The sequence below is a fragment of the Pleurodeles waltl genome, chromosome 8, assembly GCF_031143425.1.
Source record: "Pleurodeles waltl isolate 20211129_DDA chromosome 8, aPleWal1.hap1.20221129, whole genome shotgun sequence".
Classification (NCBI taxonomy): Eukaryota; Metazoa; Chordata; class Amphibia; order Caudata; family Salamandridae; genus Pleurodeles; species Pleurodeles waltl.
Genome location: NC_090447.1, coordinates 1,184,613,634 through 1,184,636,053, shown reverse-complemented (window position 1 = coordinate 1,184,636,053; position 22,420 = coordinate 1,184,613,634). Strand labels below are relative to the sequence as shown.

Here is a 22,420-nt window from a genome sequence, read left to right as displayed (position 1 = left end):
CGGACAAAAGCCTTGCTACCATGGAACAGAGAAAATATACCTGAGAATATATCCTAACATGATACAACACGGTTATGGTTATTGGCATAGTGAAAAATCACTTTAGGTGTCTGTATTAAGACATACAGAGAAGCCAGGATCACACTCTGAAAGAGCACCAGCTACAAGTCTGACCTATTTTGCATCATATGGTCCCCAACAGACAACTTGCAATCCTGGAACCACGTCTGTAATTCAGGGGGCAGTCAGGTGGTCATCATAGTAGACATGTCCCGAAAGTTCAACCTTAAAATGGTGCCCAGGACAAGAGATGTGTCCTTGATATACCAGTAAGACACTGGAATACCCCTAGGATTGCTTTTCTGAAAACCAGGACTATTGGGGTCTCTGAGAAGTCTCCTGGTTACTGCCACCAGATGCACGACCAAGCCCCCACATAGTCCATTGTTCACTCACAAAGGCTTTGACCATCTCTAGAATCTTACTAGACCCCATCAGACCTTGGCAAAATGAAGAGATGGAAGGGTTGGATGAGGTGTTCAGAAGATGTTTCATAAATCACTGTGGCCAAGGTCAATTGGATGTGGTGGGTGCTGTCTGTTTGTGGATCTTCAGTTGCGGAGGTGTGTATAACAGCCTCTAGAGGTGCACCAGAGGCTGTTGCTGGGGTGGGGTGATAAATATACGGGCAGACATGCTGTAGGGTGGCAGGCTTCATTGTGTTGTGTCCTCACCTGTGAGAAGAGCTGGTCTCGTCCTGTACAATATCCTGCCACACTAGCTTTTGATGATGATAACTCAATGCCTGCAGGCCAGTGATGCAAGGCATGGTGCACTTCCACCAACACAACTAGGCTTTCCCTATGTTTGTGTTTACACACTGCCTGGCGTGCAAGCTTCAACTTCCTCAGTGTGACTATGTGAGACCATTGAAATGCTGTTGATTTCTGTTATGTAGTGTTACCTACAGAGTCAAGACTATGGTTTCACATTTCTTCCTTAAATGGGTTTCTAAATCTAACACTACTTACTACGGTTGCTTGTATCTTGTTCCTGTTGCAGTCATTGTCTATGTGCCTATCAGTGATTTTGTCTCTCAGATGAGTCCCTCAACCATATGCTTTCATGCCCCCAGTTTGTGTGCACCTACGCTGTGACAAAAAATACGGTTCATATTCTCCACACCAGGTACTCTGTCATCGTCATGCAAATGACATGCTCCACTGACATCTAGAAACGCTTACCCGAATTCCCCTCATAAGGATCTATTTTATCTGAATTATCAGGGTGAATAACAGTCTATCCACCTCCATCATCTCTGGAAACTGATAGCTTTTCCACTTCTCTTCCAGATGTCTGTGCTATAACAAATTTGGTGACCATATTACTTTGTCTCCGCTTGGGGAGACAGAGGAACATGTTCATTCAGTCATCCTTCTGAATGACTTCATCTGTGCATTGTTGACTTGGCAACTTGCAACACCAGTTGCAAACGGACCTCTGAAGTAAGAGCAGTACTGTACTTTGTGGATGTAAGTACACTTCGTCTCATTGCATCCATGGATGCATGTTTGAAAATGAGATAACATGTGGTTCAAGGTACCTGGCTTTAATAGTGGTTCATGTTTAGCTCTACCCTGCTATGTCATCATTAAGAATGAAACCCATAAGAGTTGGTGGGTAGAGGTGCATGAATAGCCAAGTGTCATGAATAGGAGTAAGGTATGCCATGCTGTCTTGCAGGCTTTCCATCACTAGACTGGCCAATGTCCTGTCTGCTTTTTTGACCAGATGAATACATGCCTGCAGGCTGATGTGGACACAGTGTCAGATGTGTGCATATGCAGAGGAGGACACTGATATACATCTTGTGATTGTTATTGTAATTGTATTTATATAGCGCTTACTACCCCTGATGAGGCGCTGAAACGATGTCAGTACAGGTATGTTATTTTAGGGATGTACACACAATGCCACCTAAATAGTTTTAAATCTGTATATGCCACAGCCATTGCATTCTTGTTATGATTCCACGGCAAGCCAGCTCTTCCATGTGGCTGAATTAGTACTTCAATATAATCTAAGTAGGTTTGCCAAAGGATTTGATTGATAGACTCCATATAGTGCAAAACCATACCATAAAGATACGAAGGTAAGTTTGACCCTGCTGTTCTTGCTCTAAAAGCGCTTAACTTTCTTCCAGTGCGAAAATCAAATTCAAAGCGATTTAGAACATCTGATGAAGCAGAAAATGAAAGTTTTGATTTATTAACGCATAAACGTAGTATGAAATAATCATGTGTGACTTTAACCGAACTAATAAAGATTTGTACGGGGACAAAATGTGCCCTTAGAGTAGTTTGCCAATATTTATAAGCGTGCTTTATATAACGTGGTGTATTAGAATTGCACTAATCCGACATAATCATAAACGTGTGCTACGATTTGCTTGTTTGAAATGCGTTAGCTTAGCATTACTTTAGCGGAGGCTTTGGCCTAGTCTCACGGTTTAGATGCTCGTATTTTTCCACTGTGCTATTAAACGTGTATTTTTGCTTGAAGCTGTACTTTTCCACAGAAACCGTTCACATGCTTATCTTAAAGTTTCGTGCCAGCCTGGCATATTTTCTCTTTACTCCAAGGTCGATTTGCAGGTGCGGACAATGGAGGCTCTGAAAGTGAGCTAATTGGTAGACAATGTTGCAACTTGCGTACCCATCTCCAAGGATAATGTATGCTTAAGTAAAAGCTTGAGAACTGTCGTTTTTGATTGGACAATTTGAAGCTAACCTATGAACCCTCCAATGGAAGACCCTACTGGATTCGAACTGTTGTCTATAAAAACCAGGTGCACGAGAAGAAAGTAGCTATTACCAGCCATTACCAGCTATTGCCCGACATTGCGTCATTTCGTAGCTATTATGGCCCACTTTGCTGCGACGCCATTTTGAGAGACTTTGATGCTTTCTCTAATCGAGAGAAAGAGACTTTGATGATTCTTGCCCTAGAGACTTTAACTTTGATTTGTCCCTTTGCATGAAGTAGTAGTTTTACTTTGCCGCCGTGAGGCAATCGCCCCGTCCACCCCTGCCCCTTTACCCCGACCCATGCTGATCGAGAAACGGTACCTATGAGACGAAGACTTCCTTGTATGCTGATCGTAATTGGTAAATATGAAAGGAAATGGTAAAATTGCATTGTGTTTCTTTTAGGTAACCAACTGCTGATTTTTGATAAGAGCCCTAGCTAGGAGTTTTCTAAATTAATGCTGCTAAATTGTTTTTGCATGAAATCCCACATGCGATGTTAATTTGAGGTTAGACGAGGATTCCATATGTCGCACGATGCAATTTGAGATCTTGTTATGCTGACTAAATGTATGCAATTAGCTCATTACAGATTATCGTATTAGTGCTTTGCATTGCCATTATCGAATGCCTTGTGATTCAAATGCTACATAGATTACACTTGTTTCGCCGTTATGGACAGCTATTAATGTTCATTTACGTTTATCATTTAGTGTTGAGACACATTTATATTGTGCTAGCTTTGTTAATATAGGGAAATAAATTCACTAACTTTGCAATAAACTAGTGTGGTTATTCCTGACTGAAAGGTCAGGGTTCGCCGAAATGTATTCTGGACTAATTGTTAAGTGTTATGTCGATCAAGGTATTGCTTATGTTCGTTATTGATTATTGATTTGATGCGACTGATCGATATAAGAGTACGGAGAGTTCCCACTTAGTCAAAAGATTCATCGGCCTAAAGAGCGTCCGAACACAGGTAAATTATTACTACGGTTCGCTCTATCACATCCACAAAGCCTATTGGAACAATAGCCTGGTATACTTTCAAAAACTGACTGTTGCATCACTACAACCCCCCCCCCACCCCAAGAATTTTCTGATCAGCAACACCACTGATGATCCCTGGCCTGTACTTCATCCAGAAGAAAAAAAACACAGAGGACGATCCCTGGGAGTGTTGGATCCAAAACTCTGGCATTCCCTAGACCCCCAACGCAAAGCATAACTAGACCTCTTCTAATTTCAGAAAATTCAGAAAAACAAACTCTTTAAGAAAGCCTTTTCCTATGACATCAACTAGATCCGCGGTCACAGAATGACAAGGTGATATATGTCTTACCTCTTTTGTCCTGTATATTAATATTTTTTCCTCAATTATCTGTAATCTCAGTGCGATTAAGGATTTTAAAGATGACAACCGACTCTTTAAAAAAACACTAAAATAAATAAGTATTGTGCTAACCACACGGTGAGCACATTGCTGCCAGCTAATTCAGAGACTTTCTTCCTGCTACTTTGCTTTGTGTAATTGTGGAACCCCACTAATTAAAAGGACATGGCTGTGTTTCTGTGGGTATTTGTTTAGTGGGCACATATTCAGCAACTGATGAGTGACGCGATGTGAAAGCCCTCTGCTGTCAGACATCATAGGGGTGGGTGAAACTTGCCGAGTTTTACTCCACGGAATTCCACGGAGTTACATAAACATTCTGTGAGATTCCGTGGATGTCCGCTCACCTCTAATTTTGTTTGCATGAGATACACACAAGGGGCTGATAAACCCATCGAGTGGCACGAGTGGAAATAAAGAGTAATAGGATAGCATGCTGAGTAGGGACTGATGGATCGCACACCTGTGTGCAGCATGTGCATTAACCTTGAACAGAACCTTTATGAGTCCAATTTCAAATTAAGCTAAGGTCATGTCGGCTAAGGCTTTTTCAATTGCCTGAGCTCTATAATCTGAATTAAATTCGTAAAAGTGCATAATGCCAAATGAACGCGCCTAATCCGTTCGAAAGTGCTATGTGCTTCCTGCAATTTACAAAGTGCACAGGGTACCTACCTAAACCACTCAAGATCACTATATGCTACCTACAATATCGTGTATCCGCACATATATTTGATAGCAAGGTCAAGGGTCAAATAAAGTTGAGAAATGCAGAATGCCAAATATACCAGCCTAATCCGTTCAAAAGTGCTAAGTGCTTCCTATAGTTTGCAAAATACATAGTGCCTACCTGATCCATTCCAAACGTGCTAAGTGCTACCTGTGGCCGCATTTAAGATTGACACAACGACCATGGAAGGCCAAAGGTTAGTGCAAAAAACAACTGATCGATGAATTTACCATTTTAGGTCTCTAGGAAGCCCAGAGTGCGTTTAGCAGCGGCAGTCTGTATCTTGTCATCGGACAGCACATAGTTTAACACCCCCTACCTCCCAGAGCCCTCTGTAGGCCTGAGGTGACTGTCAGAAATATGGAGGCTGCCTGGCGTCAAACAAGTGTCGGGAGCCTTGCACTCTGATGGTCTCAGCCGCCCGTCACACAGATCTTGTTCCGTTCACCTTTGCACGGAGTGCCCCCTCAACCGAGAAATACCTAGGCAAAGTTGATAGGGAAAGGCCAGCGCACTTCATTCAGCAATTCGTGTTTTTCAATGATCTCAAATATAGAGCATGATTCACCATAATAATGTAATCCTTTCGGAACTGAGAATGCTGCCTATCGTTGATCGTCCACAAGCGAAACATGGGCCCCTGCAGGATCTGGCAGACACCCATGAAGTGATATTTCTCTGGCCCTGCGTCTCTGCCGCTTCCAGCACACGCAGGTGAAGTGGTAACCCACCAGCCTTGGGTCCCTGGAGCCTATGGCACACACCAGAGAAGTGATAAGTCACTGGGCTTGCGTCTTTGCAGGTTCGCCACACACCTGGGAAGTGATATGTCACTAGCCTCGGGTCGCTGCAGCATCCGGCACACACCTGTGAAAAGTCTCGAGCCCCTGCGGCGTCTGGCACACACTTTTAAAATTGTACCTTACAGGCCTTCGCAGTTTGTGGAAGTGATATCTCTCTGGCGCTACAGAGTGCGCTAAGGTGCACTTTTCTTCCATCAACGAAGCGTGACACAAATATCGAGATCCAAAATTTTAAAATGACTTCCTGGCTGTTCTGAGACAAGCCACTGAGCCGGCTGCAGCGCCCCGGTCCTGGGTGTAGAGGGAAGGTGGGCTCTGCGCCACCACCCGAGGAATATACCTGTCTCAGGTAATTATCGGAGAAACATACAGCCGGCTCACACATAGAAACCAAACCGAAAGGTCGAAAGTTGCTGTGGGAATACCCCTATCATCAACAAACAAGAGAAGTGTTGAGAAAATTAACTGCAAGGTTCCTCACACTACCGTAACACACCATTTATTGATTTACTTTTTATGCAAGGGCTGATCTTCCAAAGGCCAATAAGGGAGTTGGTGCGCTTCATTTAATGAACACCACAGAGGTCGTTTCTCTTAAGAGAAGAATGTACAAGAACCACATTCAAAGGAGGGGAAACAGTGAAAAGCGGGAAGATGTTTAATAACACGATACAACAGCTGGGCAGGCTGCATTCACATACAGAGAAAAGCTGCCGAACAAGACAATCTCAGCCCCGGTTGCGGTCTCCGACCCTCTTACCCACGTTAGATGTCATCTGCGGTTGTGCTCATCACTGCCGCTAGTCTGCTCATGTGGGGTCAGTTTAAACCCCAACAGGATCCTTTATTACCACGCCAGCCGGAAGTGCGGTCAGAGCAGCGTTCCCATAGGACATCACAGCTGCGTCACTGCCAAATAGCACCATTAATGTAGGGGTCTGCGGTAAAACCCGCCACATGGCAGCTGGCGGAGTTTTTGTAGAACTTCTTGCTCCAAGTGGAGCTCGCAAATGCCACCTGCAGAGCAGCGTTTACCACTCACCCCTTGTGCCTAGCTTGTTCATGCCTGCCTGTGCCACTAATCCTGTTGGTTCCCTTGTGACTTGAGGCTGACTATCAGAAGCTTATCCATTCTGTCATTATGCATTCTGCTTATTCAAATAGCTTGCTGCCCTTGCTGTTTTTGTACCAATGTCCACTTTACCATAAAATGCAGTGACAATATTTCGTTCTGCGTTGTCCATCACACTCTGCAACTTGTCTACACAATAATCTGTTCTGCTGCAGACGCAGGCTGTTTTGCTACACCTTGCCTGAATAATACAGGGGACTGATAAAGGGACTGTCTTCAGTATGCTGTGGATTAAAAATGTTTCATTCATAACTGTTGGAAGTGGGCCATTCTGCAGGGTTATCCCCAAACTTTTTGCCTTTCTCCTCCTTTTTCTTTGACCCACTTTTTGTTGCCTTTAGGACTCTAGGCACTTAACCACTGCAAATCAGTGCTAAAGTGCATGTGCTCTCTCCCTTGAAACTTGGTATGATTGGCTTACACCTGTTTGGCATATTTAACTGCTTCAGTGTGGGTGTCGGCCACTGGCCGACTCTCGCACTACCTCCCTGGTGCGGGTCACAACCAGTGGCCGACACCAGGGAGGTGGCTAAATATCCTCTGGTGCATTTTATTTAAAAAAAACCCTGGGAGACATAGAAGATCTTCCATGTCAATCCCTCCCACCCGCCCCTTTGTGACGTCAGCACGCCGCGAGGCGTGCTGACATCACTATCTGTTTTTCCCATCCAGAGCAGGAAGCGCAACAAGCCCAAACCAGCTTCCCCTACCTTAGGGAAGGCCTCATTTGAAAGGGGAGATTCTCCTCTTTCAAACGAGGCCTTCCTGAACCGGTTTCTGCAACCGAGGCCAGGAAACCCCACTGGACACCAGGGATTTCACTTGGGGGTAGGGGGGGGGGGTGTGGAGGGGGTCAGCCCCCTCAGAAAAGGGGACACCCCTCCCCAACGGGGTCATTTTTCTTTTTTTTTTTAAGGTAGGTTTACTCCTGGGGGGTGTCCAGAGGTTCAATTTTTTTTTTTAAATAACAAAATAAATATATTATTGACAGGGGGTTTTCCGTGAGCAGGACGACCCCCTGTGGGGACAATAATTTTTTTAATAGTTTTATGGTTTTCTTGAGGGCCACTATGGCCCCCAAGGAAACCATACAGCTATTAAAAACATATATAGATATATATATATATATATAGATCTATACATAGACATATCTATGTAGAAATATCTAACTATATATAGATAGGTGTGTGTGTTTATATATATATATATATATATAGAGAGAGAGAGAGAGAGAGAGATATCACTTTTTTCAATGCGTGTGATGTGGTTTCCCCGAGGGCTGCGATCGGACCCCAGGAAAACCACACTCACTTTTAAAAGTACTCTCTCTCTCTCTCTCTCTATATATATATATATATATATATATATATATATATATATATTCGCCTCCAGTTCTCTTGCAGTTGCAGCTTGCGTCTTCAAAGCAATGCACATACTTCAACTGACGTGTTTCAACAGTAGCTTTCAGGCTGCAATTAAAAAAAGTCAAGTTAGTCTTGTGATTATGTTTCTGCTACAAAAGGATCTGACTTTTGAATACTGGCAATTTTGATGCCTGTAAGTAGCACAGAAGGTTGATATGTCTACTGCAAAGATCAAATCTGTATTTTATATAAATAGCTGAGTAGATTAGTAAAGACTGCCATTACCTGCGCTATAATACAAATAAAATGTATTTGCGGAGTGGCTATGGAGATATGAATGGGTACTTTTGCTGGGTGGTAGTGAGGGAATCCGAGGACGAGGTCATGAGAGTGGGAGCACCAATAATGATTCTTGGACTGGGGCTAGAGGCGCTAAAGACTATGACGAATGGTATGTGACCAGGTGTAGTAACAGTGTGTCTTTTTTGAGTGTCTTGAAAGAACATGCTGATTGAGGGAAGAAGTGAAGGTAAGGTGACCTCTACTGTTGCACGTACAGTACAAAATCTTTATTCGACTTTCAACAAGTCATAAAAGACATAGCAGTCATAAAAAATCTCCAATTATAATACATACATTTCAATATATAATAAAAAGTCGAGTAAGTAAAATAATAGAAAATGGAAAAAAAAAAAAAAAAAAAGACAATAATAAGACAGTCTAGTGAAACTATGAAATAAAAAACCCTGTCACAATAAATTATAATTCGATCACCTCCCCCATAGATTTCCTTATCTTTAATACAGAACATAAAAAGTTAGCTAAAATTCCACACATCTCTAAAGAAGATAGTGCCTGGAGACAGGCATAGGCTGTGCAACACTGGGGGAGATTGATTGACCTTAAAAGCGGAACAGCTAGGCGCTTCCTCTGGTAGGCGTAAAAATTACAGAATAAAACCACATGAATTGTGGATTGAAGTGTTTTTGCATCACAAGGGCATGGTTTTAACAAGGTGGACCAGTCGTTCATAATTGGAAATGAAACTAGGCGATGAAATGTGTCTAGCCTAAATCTAGTAAGGACGTAACGGTGGCGAGGGAGTACCACGTTTACCAAGTACGGCTGCATGCCCTCAGCCGTCAAAATTATTTGGTTATGAATGACTGAGGTTTTTTTTTATTCCGCCCCCCAACGTATGTCTTCTAGATAGTTTAATGCCAAAGTACTCAGGTCCTTCCTGGATATCTTCCGCAACGAAACTGGGTTTGTATAGTAGACTTTATTGCCCATTTTTCCGAAGAAGGTCATAATATATTTTAACCATGGTACCCTTGATGTATATAACGACTTCGTACAGTCGGTCAGGATGGCCTTATTAAAACTGGTGTGTTCTGAGGTCCAGACTTTATGCCATAGTAGCAGTGGCTGGATTTTTATTAAGTCTGCAATGAAGGGAACCCCGAGTTCCATGTGTGTGACGTACGATGAAGTGCCATTTGGTACTCTCAACAAATGTTGTAGGAAATCATTTTCCACTGTCTGCACTAGATCACAGTTTGTATGTCCCCAAATTCCTGCCCCGTACGTAACAGCCGGAATACACTTGGCTTTGTAGATCTTTATCATGTTAGGTGGTGTAATCCCCCCAAGCCTTTTGGAGAAGAGTCGTAGTGCCATCGTTGTTTTGATCAGGTGCACTCTCTTCATCTTCCTGCAGTTGGCCCAGGAACCCAACTTATCAAATGTTATGCCCAAATATGAAAAGGTTTGCGCGATTTCGACCTTGCTATCTGCAATAGTGGTGTTATAAGTCTTGCCGCGCTTCCCTCCGCAGTTCATGATAAAGGTTTTGGAGCGGTTGACAGTGAGTCCCAGCTGTGTCATGTATGTAATGCAGGTTGTTAGAAGTTTCTGGAGAGCTATTGGGGTCCTGGCCATTAGTACTGCATTGTCTGCGTAAAGTAATGCCGGAACAGGTCGCTTATCTATTTGGGGTAGATCTTTACACCTAGTGGCCAATTCTTTGTCTAGGTTATTTATATACATTGAAAACAGGAACGGAGCAAGAACGCAGCCTTGGCGCACTCCTCTGTGAAGACCAAAGAGGCGAGTACATTCCCCTTTTAGGCCGTACCTCACTCTTGCTCTGCACCCTGTGTACATTTCGCGAATACATTGAATTAAGGCCGGTTCCACCCCCATGCTATTTAAAATGTCCCACAATTTATCATGGATTACGCAGTCGAAAGCTGATGACAAGTCAATAAAGGCCAGGTACAGATTGCCTGCTCTGATCTTAGTATACTTTCCAATAATGAGACTTAAATTTAAACTTTGTTCTACTGTTCCGATTCCTTTCTAGAATCCATACTGGACCGGGGATAAAACGTTCTTTTCCTCTGCCCATGTTTGCATCCTATTCAGAATTATTCTCCCTGCTAGTTTAGCTGTTGTGTCCAGCAGGGAGATAGGCCTGTAGTAGGCTGGATTAAGGCGGTCACCCTTTTTATATATTGGAATTATGTTAGAAACTCTCCAAGATGGTGGGGGGTCCACATGTGCAGATAGCCCTCAATGTCTGCGTCAATACAGGCCCCCACAGCTCAATATTGGCCTTGAATATATCGATCGGAACGCCATCAGGGCCTGGCGCTTTCCCTGATTTGCTTTCTATTATAGCTTCCTCTACCTCCTGAAGGCTAAATTGGGGGGTTATAACTAGGCGCGGACCTTCCTGTGAATCGTGGTCATGTGTATGATCTAATATGTCACTCGTCAGTGAATATATATTAGAGAAATATGCTACCCAGTCTTCTTCGGAGATGGCGATTTCCATCCTAGGAATGTCTCTGTCCCCTAACACGGGGGAATTTATTGTCTGCCAGAAGAGTATATTATCTTTCTTACGACTTGCTATGTGGATGGTTTCCCACAAGTTTGCTTTTATATTCAATTTCCTTTCCTTTATTGCTGTCTTATATTCCTGTCTGCGTTTACGTATGTCACTCAAGCACCTTTTTGGAGCTTTTAGGGCCTTTTTCAGTCTCTTATGTGCTTGAGTGCAGTTATGATCAAACCATCCGCACGACCTTTTTTTCCCTGCCTTACTGCTTCTAATAGTAAGGGCTTCTTTTATGGTTTGAGTAATCTTTGTAAACGCACTTAGACATTGCCCTGGATGTGGGTTCTCTCTTAAACAGTCTGCGAAAGCATGTTTACATTGGCATATTACTTGTTTCAGTAAAGACTTGGGGTCTGTCTGAGACCACTTCATAGTGTATCCATTGCGCGGCACCAGTTCAATATCATCTACTGTTGCACGTATCACATACACACCCACCAGCAATTTTGTGACTGTCTACTTAGGCTAGTGTTTCAGAGTGACAGTTTGGCCAGTAGTAGAGAGGACATCGTCAGCTTTGGTTTCACACCCATTTTGTCACTAACTGGAAGGAGGCTAAAAGCACAAAAAAAAGTAAAAATGGGGTATGTCCCAGTAAAATGCCAACATTTTGTTGAAAAATGTGGTTTTCTGATTCAAGTCTGCATGTTCCTGAAAGCTGGGAAAATGGTGATTTTAGCACAATAAACACTTTGTTGATGCCATTTTCAGGGGAAAAACATACGTTTTCTTCGGTAGCCCTTTTACCCATTTTTCTGAAAAAATAAACAAATGTTTAGCTCTATTTTGGCTAATTTCTTGGTCTCCTCCAGGGGAACCCACAAAGTCTGGGGACCTTTAGAATCCCTAGGATGTTGGAAAAAAAGGATGCAAATTTGGTGTGGATAGCTTATGTGCACAAAAAGTTATGAAAGCCTAAGCGCGAACTACTCACAATAGCCAAAAAGGGCGCAGCACTTGGGTTTTTTTTGGGGGGAGGAGGCCCAGCAGCTAAGGGGTTAATTTACATGTAAGTCTCTTATAAAGTGATATACCATATACCCAATGCCTGTAAATTAAATGCAAATAGTGGGCCTGCAGTGCTGATTGCGCAGCCCACAGAAGTAGCCTTTCAAACTTGTCTCAGGCCTGCCACTGCAGTGCCTGCGTGCTCAGTTTACTGCCACATTGACTTGACATTTCAAACTAATTGCCAAGGCCTAAACTCCCTTTTTTCTACACCTAAGCCAACATAGGCCCTGGATAGCCCTATCAGCACAGTGTTGGGTATGTAAAAGGCCCCCTACTGATGTCTGGAGTCAGGGCTGGCAAGACATGTATCTGTGTAGTTTACATGTCCTGGTAGTGTAAAACTCCTAAATTCGTTTTTACACTACTGTGAGGCCTGCTTCCTTCATAGGCTAACATTGGGGCTGCCCTCATACAGTATTGAAGTGGTAGCTGCTGATCTGAAGGGAGTAGGAAGGTCATATTTAGTATGGCCAGAATGGTAATACCAAATCCTGCTGACTGGTGAAGTTGGATTTAATATTACTATTCTAGAAATGCCACTTTTAGAAGTGAGCATTTCTTTGCACTTAAATCTTTCTGTGCCTTACAATCCACGACTGGCTGGACTTGGTTGACAGCTCCTTGTGCATTCACTCAGACACACCCCAAACACAGGGTACTCAGCCTCACTAGCATACATCTGCATTTTGAATGGGTCTTCCTGGGCTGGGAGGGTGAGGGGCCTGCTCTCACACAAAGGACTGCCACACCCCCTACTGGGACCCTGGCAGACAGGATTGAACTGAAAGGGGACCTGGTGCACTTCTTAGCCACTCTTTGAAGTCTCCCCCACTTCAAAGGCACATTTGGGTATAAAACAGGGCCTCTGCCCTACCTCAAAATACACTTGCTGGAGAAGAAACCTGAACCAGAACCTGCATCCTGCCAAGAAGAACTGCCTGGCTGCCTAAAGGACTCACCTGACTGCTTTCTACAAAGGACTGCTGCATTGCTGTTGCCCTGCTGCCTTGCTGAACTCTTGTCTGGCTGTCAAAGTGCTCTCCAAGGGCTTGGATAGAGCTTGCCTCCTGTTCCCTGAAGTCTCAGGACCAAAAAGACTTCTCTTTTTCATTTGGACTCTTTGTGTGCTGAAAATTTCGACGCACAGCTTGCTCCGCGGCGAGAAAAACGCTGCACACCGACGCTGATCGATGCAACGCCTTCGGGTGACCAGAACTTCGACGCACGGCCACGCAAGGACACTGCCGCCCGACTTCCAGAGGGGAAATCGACGCAACGCCTGCCGTGAGACCGAAACTTCGACGCACAGCCTCGCGGAACGACGCGCAGCCGGAAAACAAGCAGAAGAATCCATGCACAGACCCCGGGACATCTGGTAATCCCGCGACCCACAGAAAGAGACTGTCCGCGTGCCGGAAAGTGACGCACAAATTCCCCACGTGAAAAATAACGACGCCAGTCCGTGTGTGCTGGGGAGAAATCGACGCACACACCATTTTTCCACGTATCTCTTCTTCTGCGGAGATTTTCCACTCCAAACCAGGTACTTTGTGCTTGAAAGAGACTTTGTTTGCTTTTTAAAGACTTAAGACACTTTATATCACTTTTTAGTGATATCTTTACAAATTCATATTGCATCTTTGATCGTTTTGACCTGCAAATATCCAGATAAATATTATATATTTTTCTAAACACTGTGTGGTGTATTTTTGTGGTGCTATATTGTGTTATTGTATGATTTATTGCACAAATACTTTACACATTGCCTTTTAAGTTAAGCCTGACTGCTCTTGCCAAGCTACCAGATGGTGGGCACAGGATAATTTTGGATTGTGTGTGACTTACCCTGACTAGAGTGAGGGTTCTTGCTTGGACAGAGGGTAACCTGACTGCCAACCAAAAACCCAATTTCTAACAGCAACCATAAATTGCTTCAGTGTACACCTTTTGTTGATCCAATAAATGTTATTAAAACTCACCAAAGAAAGAGAATTTGAATTGGGATGTTTGTCCACTGTTCAAGATTGCAGTGCTGTTTTGTCTCTGAGCTATCAGATTAAAAGGCAGATTTATGAAAAGTGGTGGTGCACCTAGTGCACCTTCATCTTTCTTGCGCCCCTTAGCGCCTCCATGTGTGTGACATATTTAAAATATGGCACTCCATGGCGGTAGTCTGGTGGGCTAGCGTCCTAATTTTTTATGCTAGCCCTGCGCTTTGCAGGATTAACGTCAAAAATGTTGATGCTATTGCTGCAAAGCACCCAGAGGCCCATCGAAAACAATGGCAGCCTCTTTTTAACGCCTGCTCTTAGCAGACGTTAAAAATGATGATAAAAATGACGCAAAGAAATGTCTTAGGGTTCTTTGTGCCATTCCCCCCACCTCCCCAGCGACAGAACGCTCCCCTTGCATACATTATGCCTGCCGCAGGCATAATGTGGAGCAAGGGGTTATAAAGTGGCACATTGCAAGCATTGCGCTACTTTGTGAATATGGTGCGACGTTATTGGCCTTCCTCCACATTAGCGTAAAAACATGACGCTAATGTGGCATTGGAATGGCGCTAGGCCCACATAAATCTGAGCCTACATTTCTTATTTACTTTCTAGCCTACATTAATTATTTACTTTCTACATATAATCTGTAAATGAAATATTTGTTTAGGAATTTGGTATAATCTTTGCCATACTAACTTCCTGAGCTGTGTACAGGTTTCACTTGGCCCACAACAGCATATTGTCTACAGCAGACTTTACTCAGTACATGATGCACTTTAAGGAAGCTGTGCACTGTGTGTAATGCATTTCCACCTATTTACGAGAAAATCAACGCACTGATTAATGAAGGAGAGAAAGTTGGAATCCCAACGGTGTAACTGTTGTTCGGAGCTGGGTTCAGCTTAAATCAGATCCAATATTCTTCAGCCACAGCTATTGTTTAAGGGCTGAGTTCAGCTGAACAAGAACTTTTTAAGGAGGGTCTTGACTTGCTTGTGATTGGGTCCGGCGCTCAAGTTAGGAAGAGGGCATTCCATTGTACACCCAGAGATCCACCTCTCTGTTCATTCTCCTGAAGGATGATTGATTAATCAGCTAGTCAACAAGTGGATATTTCTGATTAGGGCATAGCGTGTTGCCACTTTCTGTGTTCTGGGCCTTTGCTTCAATGTGCATAATGAGTGGTGTACCCAACTTTACATCAGATCATAGTTTTGTGAGCTAAAGAAGTGCTTTAGCACTGGTATGATGTAGTTTAACTAATGTGCAAATTCTTGCTGCTTCGTTTTGAAGTCTGTACCTCCTGGGAATAGGTTTTTTAGGGAAACCTGAGTGGATGATATTGCAGTAGTCAAGGTGTGCCATGATGAGAGCTCTCATCATCTTGAGTCAGTCGTTGGATTGGAGAAGTGGGAGGATTTCTCAAATTAAAGAGTGCCGAAGATTCATAACCCTGGAGTTTACTTGGGGAGAAAAAGTGAATTTGGCGTTGAATAATCTATCTAGATTCTCTACTTTCAAGGCAGTTGAAATTGCGTTCTAACCTCGGTCCGGTCTAAAGGTATCAAATCTGGCTCAGAATCTCAAATTTAATAGCATTAGTAGAATATCACTCATAGCTTCATTCTGGCACAGGAAACCCTCATTCATACAGGGAAAAACATAATGTTGGTTGCAATCTCTGGTTAGTTTTCTAAGTGGAAGTAGATCTGTATGGTATTAAACTATACTCTAGGGTCCTCCTGGTAACTGCTCAAGAAATAATGCCAGGGAAATATATTGATGCTGAGCTCTAAACAGGGCAGTGATGATTCTTATGTAATGCTGCAAGACACTGTGGCCCTCATTCTGACCTTGGCGGGCGGCGGAGGCCGCCCGCCAAAGTCCCGCCGTCAGGTTACCGTTCCGCGGTCGAAAGACCGCGGCGGTAATTCTGACTTTCCCGCTGGGCTGGCGGGCGGTCGCCTTCAGACCGCCAGCCAGCCCAGCGGGAAAGAGGCTTCCACAATGAAGCCGGCTCGGAATCGAGCCGGCGGAGTGGAAGCTGTGCGACGGGTGCAGTTGCACCCGTCGCGTATTTCACTGTCTGCGCAGCAGACAGTGAAATACATGTAGGGGCCCTCTTACGGGGGCCCCTGCAATGCCCATGCCAGTGGCATGGGCACTGCAGGGGCCCCCAGGGGCCCCGCGACCCCCCCTACCGCCATCCGGATCTCGGCGGTCCGACCGCCGGGATCTGGATGGCGGTAGGGGGGGTCGGAATCCCCGCGACGGTGCAGCAAGCTGCGCCGCCGCGGAGGATTCAATGGGGCCGCGGTACACTGGCGGGACCCCGCCAGTGGTGCCGGTCCGACCGCGGCTTTACCGCCGCGGTCGGAATCCCCATTGGAGCACCGCCGGCCTGTCGGCGGTGCTCCCGCGGTCCTCCGCCCTGGCGGTCAAAGACCGCCAGGGTCAGAATGACCACCTGTGTGTGCAAGTCCTGCCTGATTGTGACATTTTGGCTGTAGTGGCTGAGAAATGATTGTAACTGATCCAGACAAGGTTTGGACTTTCCCTCCCAGTGTTCCAGTCTTTCCAACAGAACTGTATGATCAACAACATCTTAGACAGAAGCAAGGTCGAGGAGTAGAAGAGTTGTTAAGTCGAGCATAGTAGCGCGCAAACCCTGCTTTTCCGGCATGTTGGTATGTAGCTGGGCTTTTAACCATGTCCACTGCATGCCCATCACTATTACTCCTTCGTGGGCTTGCCTTTCAAAAATCCTTTCTTTTCGTTGGGAAATGCATTACGTTTGTCCTTCCTATTGGCGGTTTTGTTAGCGCCTTGGGGACTGACCCTTTTCTTTTGCAAGGATAATTGCATGTTTGCCGATAACTTTGACTGCGAGTAAACTTCTTTTTGGTTTTGTGTGTCTCCTTCACGCTCACGGAGGCGCTTTGAATTAGCTCGCTGATAACAACTGTTTTACTTTTTATTTTCAGTTTGTGTGGCGAGAAAATTCCAGTTAGTAACTTACAACGCTAATAGCGCTAACTCGAGCAAATGGGAGACCCATTACTTTGCAAATGCTTGTTTTTCTTGTCCTCGTCCATGGAGAGAAGGACCTCTTCCCCAATGTTCATTAAGATGGTTTTCGGTGCTCCTAGCATTTTGGAATCTAGACTGATGGTCGTTGATAAGGTGAAAGTTATCTTGCCAGTTTTTTATCCATTATTTATTTGAAAAAGGTTGCCTGGGGATAGTTTGGTAGTTCACAACCGTTTTCATCTTAAGACATTTTATTTAGAAAGGTGTTGCTCATAGTGGCTCGTGATTTGGACAGGTGTTGATCAAGTCATTGAAACAGTGTCAACAATGTCATCATCTTCATGAAGCATGTGATGAAAAGATCATTAGAGTGCTTCCATACATATTCAGCATTAAATGGTCCTCAATGTCTCCAGGAGTCAGAATTGCATCTCAGGGGAAAGAGCTAGTTTTCATTTTTCAATTTTTTTTGGAGGACACGTCCTCGTTTTCTAGGTGTTGCAGTTAAGGATTTAGATATATTTTCACTGTAACTCCAAAATGATAGGGTATTTTAATTAAATCATGTGAAGGACAAGTAGTAGAGTGGTTAAAGGCCTCATTTTAAACAAAAGATGCAAATACTTACAGGCCAAGCATATGCATATGGGCTGTCCAATTCACAAATCCCCTAAAATGCGCCTGATAAAACCGATTGACAGTTTCCTCTAGTACACACCCATTTTCCTAACCCTTACCATGGTGGATTGTCCCCTTTGAAGAATGTCTCCAGACAGGATTTTTCTTGTTTTCTTATTGCAAATAACACTAACATATAATTCCCTGTACAGTAGCCACTTTCTCCATACCCTTAAAATGTGAGTGTTACATGCGTACGCGTTCTCACTTTTACCACCCCACTTATACTTACTTTACTTAGGTTTACAATCCGAGGAGCGGATATATGTGGGGCGCGGCATTGCAAATATTTGTGAGCATCCAAAAATGTATGAGTTGGTGAATGTTCACACCATTTGCACTGCCCATCCCCAATCTTCTCCTGAAACAACTACTTCCAACTTACAATTGCAGAAAAGTTTTCATGGCTGGTGATGTTCTCCAGTATTAAGTGATATTACTGCACCGAAAATCGAGGCCCAGATTTATCCAGGGCTTGCATTGCCCTTGTGTCATGCAAGGTGATGTGAGGCAATACAAGCCCTTAAGTCAGATTTACTAAGCCATACAGAGCCACCTTGCGTGGCTTTGCTTGGTTTAGTAAATCTGGAGTAACGCAAGGCAGCGCAAGTCGCTGCCTTGCATTATTCTGCGTTGGTAAGGTGTGGGTGTTCCCACACATCCACCCATGCTTTTTCGTGCATTCCCATATTTACTAAGAGTGGTAAACCTGGGAATGCGACAAAATGCTAAACCTTTACAAACAGAGGTGTAACAGGGGGAAATATCTATTTCTTCTTGATATTTCATTTTTCTACATGTGCTGCATTCTGCAGCACACATAGAAAGAAGAAAATGTTTCTGAGGATTGTTTTTGTGCAATACAGTGCCCCTTCCTGCACAAAAACTATCCTTCCTATAACACAGACACCTTTGCGCCATGGGGCAGGGATGCTTCTGTAGGCGCTAGGCTGCACAGGGCACCAGCGCAGGGTGAGAGAAGAAATGAGTCATATTTCAGCAGATTTGGCACATTCCTGCTCTCTCCTGGTCACGCAGCGCGGCAAGTTGTCTTGCTGCATTGCATGTATGACTTTTTAGTAAATCTGGGCCCTAGTATATCTTGATATGTGAATTATGAGCTGCAATTTATGTGCAGAGATATGCAGTTTTTTCCATGTGTAAGGCTGTTTTATGTGGCAAAATATTTTGCAAATCTGATCCCAAGATTCTGACCTCAGTACTTGGGTTTGATTTCTGGCTAAAGCACGTTAGCACTTTGTTAGTTTAAAAAAAAGTTTATATGTCAATATCTCAACATTTAATTATGTGTTTTGTAAATGTGAAAAACTAACTGTAACATGTACTGTAGCAACTATATGTTACCAACTCCTACTCTTCATCGATGGTATGTCAGAGCAGGTGTAGAGTTTCTATTGTTAACTCCATTGGTGTGATATTTTTGTAAACTTTATGTAGGACATGCCATTTATCTCAGGCAATATTCTGACAACAATATTGTGTACCACAACTTCACCATCACATCCTGGCTTTCATAATGCAGTAAGAATGGGACTCTGCACGCCAGAATGTTCTGTACCCAGCACTTTGCACTTCACAAAGCTGGCAAAGCTAAAGACGAATGTTGTGAAGCTGCAAACCTTTTGACTTCAGAACTTCACACAATCCTAGCCGTGGCAATCACTCCACTGTTCACATTATAAATGGTTAGTCCAGAGATGTTAGACAACTATAATCTGATATAAGCCTTCCCCCCCATCCCAGGTAAATCCTACTTTAAGAAGTATTCATCTGCTCCATGACCATTAATAATGCTTCAGATCTTTGAGAGTTATGGGGGTCACAATAGTAAACATGGAAGCCAACAACTACATCACCCTAAAGCAGAGGTCTTCAAACTGGGGGACGGGCTCCCATGGGGGGCCTCAAGTGATCCCAGGGGGGGCACCAGGCTCTGGCCAAAAGAAGCATTACACAGATAACAGTGTTTTTTTTTAAGTTAAAACATGTTATTGCATTTAAAAAAGGTAACAGTACTTAACTGCAATGGTTAAATAATTCTAGACATATTTAAACATTGCCATCTTTATATAATATTTGTGAAAAATTCTGAGGGGGGCCCAATGATTTTTTTTTTTCAACTGGGGTGGCACAGCATCAAAAAGTTTGGAGACCACTGCCCTAAAGTAAGGACCTCCAGTTCTGCTCATGCGATCAATGGCATATGCTACTAGTCACTATACAACACTATTGAAAAGTGTAAAGAAGTTGTTTTAAATAGTGCATCTGATAGGTTCTCCTTACCAAAGTCTACTCATCATGATTGGGTCTGTCTAGTTTTTTTATGTGGTGCATGCCTCATGGCATTTCCTGTCAGTTCTGTATGTCAGTTGTACTATTCATCATCTACATATATATCCATTTGTGGATATCATTAAAGAGATCAAGTTGAAATTTATGGAACCAAGAAAAATGTCTGGATGACGTCTATCAGTTGGTACAGGCTAGCTTTGCCTTGAGAGTTCTAATAGAGTGATTCAGTTGCTGATCAGCTACGAAAACATGCCACTAATCAATTTTCATCATTCACTCTGATCAGAGCAATCCTAAAACTGTGAGATACCTTGGTGCTATCATTGCTGCAGATATTTTCTCCTTGGATGAAGTCCACTTTCGTGTAACAGGTACCTTCCTCCAGCTGCCCTATCTTAAAATACGTTTTAGCACTTCTCCAAACATAGTGTAGGTGGAGTTGACAGTGTCTTTCATTACAGAAACACAGAAAAACTAAACAATAGCAATGTGTCATATACAGATGTCAAAAAACACACTAGTAGACTTCTATCGGTGCAAAATCAGGCAGCCAGATGAGACAACAAGCTACAGACATAGATTCATATCAAGCTCATCCTTAACGCTGCCTGTAAATCCTGGATCACATTATTTGCACTATACATAATGCCTCCTGGAATGAGGGGTGTAAGTACTTAACAAAAGATGCATCTCTCTATGCACCAAACGGGAGCCTCCATTTAGTCACCTCAAATGGAGAAAGCACAGAGGCAGTTCCATTGGAGTACGTGGTCCTAGACGTACATCATGCTAAGATTTACCTGAGAGAAAAGCCACATTCTCTCCAGGAAGACAGAAATCTTGTAACTACAATTGGTCTAAGTGTAGAGCTTTTAATGCTATTGTGGTAAATTAGTATAACCTAGCTAACTGAACTCTTATTGTAAAAAGGCAAAACTTGCTGTTAGAGGAAATACCTCCCCATACAACCACTGATCTACAACTATTTTAACTAATAAATACTTTTTCACCTGTATTCAAACCGCAAAATGCACAGGCTTCCCTTTGACTTACACTACTACCCCATAAGACATTATACTCCTCATGAAAGGATAGGGAGTAATGATGTGCACCAGAGTATGGAGTTTCGTTTTGAAGTGGAAGCGAGGTGAATGGTTTGGTATTACATACACATCAAATCTAACTAAATGCACACACATTAAAGGGAACGGACCAACAATGGGCTCGGAGTGGATTTGCAGAATTCACCCCGTCTCATAATTCAGAATTGATCCTCCATGAAGCGATTTCACATCGGCTGATTATCGCCTTCTCTGAGCCGTTTGCTGTGCAACATGTTCACAAATATTATGTAAACAGAACCCGGTTCAGTTGCGACTCACGGGGCACTGAAGGGGTGGGGCAGCGCATAGAGAGGGGGTGGGGGGAAATAAACATTCATTTAATGTTTAAAAAAAACACTTACCTTCACTCGCCGCCGCTCTGCTTCTCCATCGCAGGCTGCAGGCACAGGCTCCCAGCCTGCCCTGCGGCCAATCCTGACGCTGCTCAGAGCAGCATCAGGATTGGCTGGGAGCCTGTGCTTGCTCTCTCCAGCCTGGCAACACAGTGCCGGGCTGGAGAGAGCACACTGCACATGTGTGTTTGGCTGGCCCAAGATGGCCAGCCAAACACACACGCGCTCTGAGGTCATCCCCATGGACCCGTCCCTTTACAAGAAAAGAATGATAAACACCGTTTATTATCCTTTTCTTGTAAAGGCTTTGCAGCTGCCACTGCTGGTGGTGGGGCGATGCTCCTCCGCCCTAATGGAGCAGGAGCTGCAAAACCTTTAACAAACTAAATGCTAATAAATCATGCTTTAAGCAACTTCAGTATTGGCCGCAGGGCAGGCAGGGAGCCTGTGCCTGCAGCCTGGAGCGACTAGGGAAAGAGGAGCGGCGGCAACAGAGGAGGTAAGTTTTCATTTATTGTATTTTATTTTTTAAAATTAAATTCCCTCCCCCCGTCTCCCCTATTCCACTGCGTGCTGCACCCGCCCCACCCCTTCAGAGGGCAGCCAGCCACGACTGGGAGCCGCCCTAGATCCCTTGTGGCTCATTTACAAGCGCAATCATGGACCATGTCCCAATTCTGGGCTGAAGTAACAGACAAGTTATGACCTACACATCTCTCTGAACTTACCTGGAGCTAATACGTATTGGGCACATAACCATGCTGGAGACAGCATGTCATGCCATATATAAAGGCTGATTTG

General features: G+C 43.8%; 1 long non-coding RNA gene across 2 annotated transcripts in view; it reads right to left on the bottom strand.

Annotated features, from left to right (window-relative positions):
* Positions 1 to 21,685, bottom strand: part of LOC138249200 (uncharacterized) — a 35,156-nt gene extending 13,471 nt beyond the window's left edge. The window contains exon 1 of one of the 2 annotated variants that reach the window (XR_011194776.1): positions 21,629 to 21,685. This is a non-coding gene — a long non-coding RNA (uncharacterized lncRNA). Of the gene's footprint in view, positions 1 to 6,493; positions 6,603 to 21,628 lie in introns of those variants that run through there. The other variant, XR_011194775.1, reaches the window with a different exon arrangement.
* Between the last annotated feature and the right edge of the window lie 735 nt (positions 21,686 to 22,420).